Source organism: Ammospiza nelsoni, chromosome 5, assembly GCF_027579445.1.
Source record: "Ammospiza nelsoni isolate bAmmNel1 chromosome 5, bAmmNel1.pri, whole genome shotgun sequence".
NCBI lineage: Eukaryota > Metazoa > Chordata > Aves > Passeriformes > Passerellidae > Ammospiza > Ammospiza nelsoni.
Window position 1 is genome coordinate 47,014,475 of NC_080637.1, and position 8,950 is coordinate 47,023,424.

Genomic DNA, 8,950 nt, shown 5'->3' on the forward strand with positions numbered 1-8,950 from the left:
ACTATGTCCAATGAACTAGACCCATGGGAAATGGGCAAAATAACTATCTTTGCTTCTGTAGATCTCCCCTGTAATGGGATGGCAGAGGGGTAGCAGAGAGAGAGCAGAGCTCCTGGGGTGAGACTGAATTGGCAAGGCAGCTGCAAGAAAAAGGAGACAGAAAACAGACAAACTGTTTCACTTAGTTAGAAGAGGAGAGAGAAATGAATATTTTAGAAAAGAGGTGAATTCTCAGAGTTCAGTAGATGAATGTGTTCTCAATAATTTGGCCTAATTTGTTGATTTAGTCAAAGATCCCATATTTCTTTGAGATTTACCTTACCCTGGTCATAGCCATGAACAGAACAGACGTATAATGATGAGAATGACAGTGAATTATTCATTTCATTCCAAGAAATAAGTGAAGTTATTCCCCAAGCAGCTGAACTAAAGCAGCCTTGGTACCTGGGTGGGGCATTCCTGTATCCTCTCCCGTGCATCCATCCCTGTGAAGCCATAGTCCTGCAGGTATCAGACAAACTTGGAGATGCCTGTGCTGATCACCTGGCCACAGCAAATGTAGTGGATAGCTTGAGGTTTTGCTTCAGTCTTTCCTTCCACAGCGATTCTAATTTTGATCTTTTTCCTTTATACATTCCCTGATTTGCACTAAGTTTATGAGCCCTCTAGCCTTTGATCAGATTAAGTTGGAATTGACTCAAAAATTGCAATAGGTTCAAAAGTTACTGAAAAATTTGGCTTACAGTGTGATTTCCTAAGCTATGTTTCCTTAGGAAACATGAAGTTTTAAAGTAGAGAGAGAAATAAATAATTGATTAAAAAAAAAAAAAGCCTTTCCCAGGTATTAAGAGCTGTCATATTTCTTTTGGCATTCAGGTACAGCCAGATTGCACCCACTTTTTTTGAACTCTGTTGAAGGAAAAAATCCTTTCTAACCACTGCAGATTTAGTATTTTAAATTTCCAAATAATTCTTTCCTCTCCTTGCCAATTGACCTAGGGTCACATAGCAACAAGAAAAAAAAGCCTGAAATAGTGGATAGCAAGGGGTAGGTCATTGGGCAGCTGAACTGCAGAAGAAAAAATACCACATTTGGCTCCAGCTGCACAGCATTTATTATATTCTTTCTCTGTCAGCAATGTGATATTTTAATGCAAAATAGTTGTGACCGTTCAGCTCCTAGTATGGATGAAGTAAGAGAGGCATCTAGCTGCACCATACCATACATTCTGCACATATTTTTATTCGCATAACTGCATCCATCCATCCATCCATGCTTTAATGAGTAGGAAAGTCCATGAATAGTAATTCTTGCTTATCCTTGCTTTATTTGCTGTCCTTTAATTTAGGTTCCCATTGTTTACCCAGGATCACTGGCTGGTTTGGTAGTCTATTTTTGACAAGTCACTATAGGGAAAGAATACCTCACTCTTCTCCCTAACAATAGCTCTCAGCAAGTTCTGCAACGCAGATGGGTTCAAGAAGGGACACCAATGTCTTTCATCCTTAATTAGTAGACAGAAATCTGTGAAGTATCAAAGGTAGGCTGACACTAAATACCTGGGATGGATATTAATTCCCCTGGATTCCAGGGAAAGGAGGTTCCAAATTGCGAATTCTGGGGTAGCGAATTCTGCTTGTGTGGTGAGAGACCTACATTAACTTCTATAGGTGGAAATAACTCTTAGTAATAATTCAAATGAGCTGCACAGTGGGAACCTACTCTTTGTAACCTGTAGGTGGTTTGTGATGTGCTACAGGTGTAACATTCTTAATTTTGATAGTACTGTATTTGGTGGTTCATAGTCAAATCATACATCAAGATACCAAGATAACAATGATGATGATAGAATTTACTCTCTTTACATATTATTAATACAAGGAAGAATAATTATTAGCCAAAAAAAGAGTATTGTTCAAATGCCTAAGAGGCCCCACTTAATTTCAAACCTTTAATCTTTAGTGTCATTATGATCACATCTTTCACATCTCCATCACATGATGGAAAAAAATGAAAAAATTCTTTTCAGCATTGCAGCTGAAACTGAAAAAGTTGCCTTGTAGAACTGCATCTACATAAATAGACCAGTCCTTGCATTGTGAAATATGCCTCTTTCCCAAAAAGCCAGAAACATTTCTGGCTACTGGTTAGTCTAATAAGACTTCCTGGAGCTCTTGTTTTGACTGACACTAACTCTGTGCATCTCAGCTTACTGTTCTGTAAAAATGGGTATAGCATCTCACAGCAGGCCTGGAATGCTGATTGAATGGATCTTCAGCCTGGCCCCATCATCTGAATAGAGGAAAAATAATGTATTTTTGTTTTATGTTAGTTGGCAGAGTAAAAAATCCTGAATTGTCTTATGTGCTGGCTAAATTTCCTAGAAACTTCTTAGTTACAATCCTGTCTTTGCTGCAAAAAGCATGCTTTGTACATGGAGATAGTTTGCTTGGCATCAAATCTTAGAAAAAGGTCTGAGATCTTTGCCTTCAGCATTTCTCAACAAAATAATTTTGGTATTTCTCTGTCTTCTATCCTAGATATTTCTAGTGTCACCATCAGGTATCTAAGCTCATCAAAGAAACTGTGTGAGGTTGTTGCTAGCTCGTGTAAGTGGTTTATCTAGCCAAAAGCAACAATGAGCTAAAATTCTCAAAGTTACATGAACACCTTCCTTGGGGTCAGGGAGCAGGGGGAGACAAACAGCAAGTGCTGCCCTCCCTGTGTAGGTGAGGACAATTAGTGACTATAGGATCTGACCAGAAATGAATGCCTTGATAAGCAATATCCTGCTTGTCAGTGGGGTCTGTATGAGCCTTGTTCAGGCTTCAGAGGTAGAGTGAAAATACTGTTCTTGGCTCTGTCATGTATTGTGAGTTATTTTTTTTCCTAATTCCTGCTTTGGGGCCCTTAAAGCTATCTGTTTGGTTTCTGCTTCTTCTCTATTCTGGAATGAAGAATAGTCTTTCTGTAATAATTTCCCCATTCAGCTACTGAGGGCAATGAGGCAGTTATTAGCCCAGAAGGTGATCTGATTAGTGTAATGATGTAGCTGCCAGTAATTGACAACAAGAGGTGCAGAAACCTACAGCCAAGGAAATGCTGGAAAAACAAAGCATAAGCAAAGTGAAGATATTTGATATAGTAAACAGAAGTCTTGGAACATCAACTGCCTTATTGATATACCTTCTGTTCAGGGATGTACATATCAAATTTAAGGATGGCTGATGTTTTTGGAAGTTGTTCGTTTTGCAAATTCAGGCTTTATCCTGTAATTGACTCTGAGCACTTTCTAAAGCATGTTGTAAATATTCTGCAGCTGATTTACTTATTTCATTATTTTGGGTTCCCATCCAAGAACGGGTGGGTTGGAATAAGTGCAAAGCTATGAGAGTATAATAAGTTCACTTGGGCAACACTGAAGATGTGTTAAACTGCACAAAAATCTCTGTGCTATTAATGTAAAGCAGAGGGTTTCTGTAACTAGATATAATGCAAGAAATGGGAGAGGGAGTCAATTTAAACTAAATTGATATAAATCATTACTTTGTACTTATAAACGGAGTGAAATTGATATAGGAACCAATGAGCCTCAGGAAAAGGCTACCTTGCAATCTCTACTGCAATGTAAAATTGCTTCACAAATTATGCTACCATTTTGTTAATTATTTTCCCAGGACTGTCCATTTCTTTGGAGTTCTCTGGGCAGAAGACAAGAAGCATCCTGTACCCAAAAGATGTATGCAAAATATAGTTTGTGCACTTCTGACAATTTGTTACTGAAATACTTTCCCTGTCTTGATGGTCTGAGATAACTTATTGGAAAAAAACCCAGTGTAAATAGATAGTGTAAGAAAGGATTTGCTTTCTGTTCTGGTCCATTTTTTTGTTTCATGTAAGTTTGCTGAGAATCAGGAAGAATTATGTTCAGGAGCAAGAATTTAAATAACATGGACTGAACAAATTCAATTTCTGGAACAAGAAATTGTATTAATCGATTCTGATGTCAAAATATTTCAGTGGAAGTCACATGTCTGTTAAAGTCTTCTGCTGTATTTGCATCACTCAGCTGCATTCCTGGGCATCTGCCTAGTAACAATGTAATTTTGTTTTTCTTATGCATCACTCTGAGTCCTCTTTAATGAGCAGTTTGTCCGCAGAAACAAGTAGTTATGGTGAGGTCCAGCCCAGGAGAAGCTTGAGGTACTGACTCATTCTGAAACACTGTGGGAAAGGTTTGCTTGCAGGTATATTTAGACTATAACTACACAAGGACACTAAGCTATGAGAAACCCCTAAAAATTAGGTGGCCATAGTTTTAATGAGGATTTGATTATGCCTTTTGGGAGTCTTAGTTTGACACTGTTTCATATTAGCTGATGATAAATGTGTTTCAAAGTATGTTTTCCCAGGACTTCTCAGAAAGTCTAGTGTCAGTTTTGAGGTGAGATCTGAAGAGCATTATAGGGAAGATTGATTCCTCCCTTTCACTGGAGGGGTTCAGATTACTTGTTCAGGTTGTGAGAGGCTTGCTAAATTCTTCCCTTCCAGCTTAATATGCAACTGCTACTTCCCACAAATGTTGGAGGGGTCTTTGGCATTCTATGCTCTCAGTCTCTTGTTAGTGACACTTAACTTTGTGAAAACAATTAAACCTCCACCAGATATGCAACTGGAACCTGCCAGGGAATGGGGCAGAGAAAATCCCACCATTCAAAAGGCTAATCTGACCACCAGCTGAAGAATATTTCTCTTGTGATTTGTCTCAGTGATCCAATCTTTTTGACAAACACGTCAGCATGTGTTTGACTCAAATATTAATTCACTTTATTTTCACAAAAAAACCCCCAAACTTCTGTGTTAACTACTTTGGAGACTTCTTGAATGCCTGAGCCATATGTGAAAGTGAACTACCAGCTCTGTCAACGTGACCAGCTGTAACTTTTTTCCTTTACAGATATTCCAAACCTAGGCAATCTGTATTCAGAGTGGATTTTTTTTTTCTGATCTGAGCAAGAACAAAAGCATGTTTTCATTTTCATTGATCACAGCCATTCTTTCAATACTTTCTGGTTTGTTTACCTACTCAGATAAATCAGTGAATCATATAGCCCCAGTGCTCTCAATAAACTGATTTCTTGTTTGAAAGTTGTGGCTTTTCTCTCTATTCATGGCTCCATGAAATAATGATCCAGCTCCAAGAACTTTCACACATAACACAAGACAAGGAGCTAGCTTTCTGTGGAGCTAGTATTCCCTCTAGAGTTAACAGCCTACTTCATTTCTAGGAATCCCTGTCTCTAAGAAACTTACCTCCTCTTTAAATACTGTGCAATCACAAACTTGGACAGCATTAAGGGATAGCTATTGTCTGCTGGTATTTAAAATCAAGGGGAAGAATACAATGCAGTACAGTAAGTGCACACTCAGCTCTAGTATCACCCAGGGCAGCGTGTGTTGCTCTCACCATGTTTCTCTGCCCATATCCTACATGTTCTCATCCAATCATGGCTTACATAGCTTAGTAAGAAGTTCTTCAATTTAAGCATGGCTGCCATGCCTAGAACCAATTGACACAAGGACTGCTGTGGTAGGACAGGAGTAATCACTTCTTTGGTAACATTTTGTCACATGCTGTGACATGACGAAACTGCTGAAGCTCAGCCTTTTCTCAACAGGGCACACCTTTCAGATAATTGTGCTGTCAGTCTGCTCCATGGCAGTTGTCAGCCCTCTGCAGACTGAGACGTCGACCTCCTGTAAGGAGGATATACCCGTGCTCTAAACTTTAAAACTCTATATAAGATAAAGATGAGCCATGAAAAACTAATTTGACTCTATTCATCATCTTATTCCACAGTTATCTGAGAGGAAAAGTATCAATTAAAGGTGAATGCTGTATCAGTGCTAAGTTTTCTTAAGGAAGTACGCTGCTCAGAATATTAGACAAGCACCTTTTACAGCTTTGATGGTTCAGTCATGTCAACAATTACAAAGCAATGCCCAATAAAACTCGACTAGGCCACCTGGTCCTTCCTTTTACAGGAGTACAACAGAACCATTACTCTTTCAGCAGTTTGCATGCTTTGAGATCTGAGTGCTTTTCTGTGCATCAAAGTAGACATACCTCAAAAAATAGATACCTGACTTTTTAAACTATTTTTTTAAAATATCCATAGTGGCATTTTCACTTAAATTATTAAATTTAAATAATCTTGGATTTTAATGAGATCTTGAAGATGAAAAATTAACTCCCTTGTCTTGACTAAGAGCTCAGCTGAGATAAATCACTGTTTACCTGTCCTGAGGTGAGAATGTATGACTTCACTCCAGTAGGAAAGGTCTGAGAGTGCTCCCTCTGATTTATGTGTCTTTGAAGTAGGCCTGAGATGAGTCAAAGTATATACTGCTCAGAAGAATGAGGAAAGGTATATATTACACAGAGGGAAGGAAGTCCAATGTCTAGGTTCCTATCTGCAGAGGAGTGAAGAAGCAAGCAACCAGAACTCACTTCTCTCTTGTCCCTGACTTTGGCCAAGTCTTTTTATACAAATGGGAAGCAGCTGGCTACCCACCTAATCTTAATGCTTGTAATATTGTACATAATGTTTTCCACAGGGTAGGTCTAACATTCAACACAGAATTCCTGTGTGGAAACTTGCAGAATGGAACTGTGTTTCAGAGATGTCTTCATTGACCTCAGGAGAAGTTGCAAATGCTCAGTTGTTTTGGAAATCAGGATTCTTTCATGGGATCCCATGCAAATATAAACACCTAAAAGTTTCAGATTCTGTGGCTTTTAGACATTACATTGGTTTGTGTACTAGTCAGGAGAAATACTGCTAGGCATGGACTAAAGCCACACAAAACACTGAGCATATCCTACCTTCTTCCCATGACAATCTGACAACTGCACTGTATATTTCAAGGCCCAGCATAAAGGTTTGCATAAAACAAATTATAAACACTTCAGGCATGCATGACACAATACACTATCAGGGAAAATGTCTGGGGCACATCTGTTCTGAAGCTTTCCATGCTTCAGAATTTTTCCATGCAAAAAATAATTTTCCCAAGTACGGTAGCAACGTAAAGAAAGTAAACAGGAGAAAAAAAATGAAAATGTGAAAGTAGGTTAAAATAAAAATCAGTACCTGATTTATTTGCTTTAGAAAACCATGGCACCTACCCAGAGTTGACTGGCTACAGTTTAATATAACCTATTTAAGATGAGGTCATTTATCATTCCTTAAAACCCCACAAATGCTGGATTATTAGGAGTAAAACAAACTGGGTCTACCCAGGACTTTAATTCCATGTCTGGCCTGTTAGCAGGAATTCTCATATTCATACACTGATGTACCAATGAATTTAAAATGTTGCCAAGGAAAACATAGTACAATTTTAAAATTCATATGGAAGAATAAAAAATTGTGTATTAAACCAGAAAAGTATATTTTCATGCTTTAGGTGTCTTGGTTAATCTATAAAATATGGTCAGGATACCAGCTTGGTCCCTGTTTCCCCTGGGTATGTTCCTGACCCCTAGTGGCTCTTGGCATGGTCCTGTCATGGTGCAGAGTCCGGGGGAAAGATGGAGCAGAAGGGAAAGAGGGCAGAGCAGCACAAGGCACACAGCACAACCTTCCCTCTGTCGGCGTGTCAAGCACAGGCTAAGAGGAAATGTTCTCTATCAGAATATAAGAATCAAATTTCTCTGTACAACAATATCTGTCATAAAAAGTCTCAGTTACAGTGCTGCCTCTATGCAAAACTGATCTAATTATTCTTGGATCTCTCATTTGCCCTCATTACAGCTGGTTTCCTGCAGCTCCTTAAGGAACATATTCGTATTTCTGATTAATAAATGCTTTGACTTTACTACTTCATCTATTACCTTGCCTATCTAACCTATCTAATCTCAGGCTTGTCTCTCTATCAGCATTATTTATATAGCATAAAATTAGCTGCAGTAGGTCACATTCCTTTTGGCAGAAGGAAATATATCTGTCTGGAAAATTGCAAGGTTGTAGCTGGAGCTTGGCTGGTGCAATATATTTACAAGCGTCAAAGTTCATGCCAACCCTTTAATGCAACGTCATATCTTGCTGACAGGTGAGCTCCTGTCACACCTGGCTTAGGCAGAACATGAGCTCCAACACAAGAAAAAGTCACTGGAAGTTCTTGTAATGGACAGTTCCTGTTTATACAGCAGCCATGGAATCAATATGCAGGAGAAAGTATTGCATTTTCTCAAGTCATGCACGTTTTATTTCATCTCAGCAAATCCCATATGGCTGAGGCATTTTTATAAGAATGTGAGCAATTTTGAGCTCTGTGGAAAATGCTGAGTGCTGTTGGATGAAGGCAGAGAAGGGCAGAAGAGGAAAAATACATTCCTTTGAATGCACTAATATAGAAAGCAATTAAGGAATATGACAATAATGAGCAATCATTCTGTCTTGTAATGTATGTTTTGCTTTAAAGAGCAGGTGATGACTCCCTGAAAACAATAATATGTAACATAATGAAGTCCTGTCTACACAGGCATGTTATTTCAAATATTTCAGATGAGTTGGCTTGAGCATATTTGTAACAATTGTTTTAAAGTGGCTGGACTTTATTTTTTTGCATGAATGAAACCCAGGCTCACTAGCCCTCAGCTATGAGCTGCATCTAGTTTATGAGAGGATTCTGCCCATTTTGAATAATTTTCCCTCATTGTATAATGTGATAAGGTTTCTTTGGTGTCTGGCCCCTGAGTGCTGTCTTGTGTTCCAAGATCATCTGGATCAAGTATGCTAATCATTCCTGCTGAATGCTGATGGCTTCCATTGCAATTCCAGTATACATGTGTTCCTCCAGATGCACACTTTTTTTTGAGTACCACCTCTTTCCTTCCCTGATATTGTCTCATGGGTTATGTGTATCAGCACATCCAGCCCAAAC